Genomic DNA, 1,176 nt, shown 5'->3' on the forward strand with positions numbered 1-1,176 from the left:
TCATCATCAACCTGAATTATGCAGATGACACAACCTTGTTTGCTGAAAGTGAAGAGGACCTGAAACCATAAAGTGTTTCCTTGCTCTGTTCTGATGGCTGGCTCTTAGTCCAAGTATAAGTCTCACATAAGCACAATCAAGTGTTCTGGGATTCCCATTCTTCTCGGAGTCAACCACAGTTTATTGTGATCAACATAGTCAAATGCCTTTCCTGTGGTACTCTCTGCTTTCAGCCAAGATCCACCTGACATTAGTTATAATATCTCTTGGCCTTTTCTAAATCCATCCTGCACTTATGGTTCAAAATTGGGAAGGGTGTGGACCAAAGATGTGTCCTATCTCCATATCTTTTCAATCTATATGCAGAACAGATTATCTTGGAGGTTGGGCTCTATGAGGAGAAATATGGCTTTGGAGGTAGACTTACCAACAATCTACATTATGCAGATGACACAACACAACCCTGCTTGCTGAAACTGAGGACCTGACGTGCTTGATGCAGAGGGTCAAGGACTGCAGCCTTCAATATAGATTCAAGCTCAACGTCAAGAAAACAAAGATTCTCACTACCAGCCTGATGGACATGGTACTGGGAGAAAGATGCCATGCTTGGGAGGGTGAAAGGACAGTGTAGAAGAGGATGGATTGATTCTGTCACTGGGGTGATAAGAATAGGCATGTCAGAGACAGTAAGATTGGCAATGGGTAGGACAGGGTTTAGGGCTTTTGTACACAGGGTTGCTATGAATTGCAGGTGACTTGACAGCACATAACTAACAACAACAACAAAAACAAAAACAATACCTTTCCAAGAGATGTCTCTCTCCAAGGAATAGTCTTACCCGAAGTAGGTTAGACAAAGTTCTGTCATCTTTGCCTTCAAGAAGAAACCTGGCCAACCTTTCTCCAAGACATATCTTTATGTTTGACTATCCATGGGACATTCAGTACTTTTCTCCAACACCACATCTCAAAGGTATCAATTCTTCTGTTATCCTTATTCATTGTCCAGCTTTCAGATGCCTAGCAAGTAATTAAAAAAGAGCCTGGCCTGAATCAGGTGCACCTTAGTCTTCAAACAGACATCATTGCTCTTCAATTATTTTGAGAGGTTCTTGACTTCAGACTTTCCCAATGCAATATGACTCCTGACCTCTTGACTGCTGGTACCAAGGA

The sequence above is a fragment of the Elephantulus edwardii genome, unplaced genomic scaffold (genome assembly GCF_000299155.1).
Source record: "Elephantulus edwardii isolate Elephantulus edwardi_28Jun2011 unplaced genomic scaffold, EleEdw1.0 scaffold00191, whole genome shotgun sequence".
NCBI classification, from domain to species: domain Eukaryota; kingdom Metazoa; phylum Chordata; class Mammalia; order Macroscelidea; family Macroscelididae; genus Elephantulus; species Elephantulus edwardii.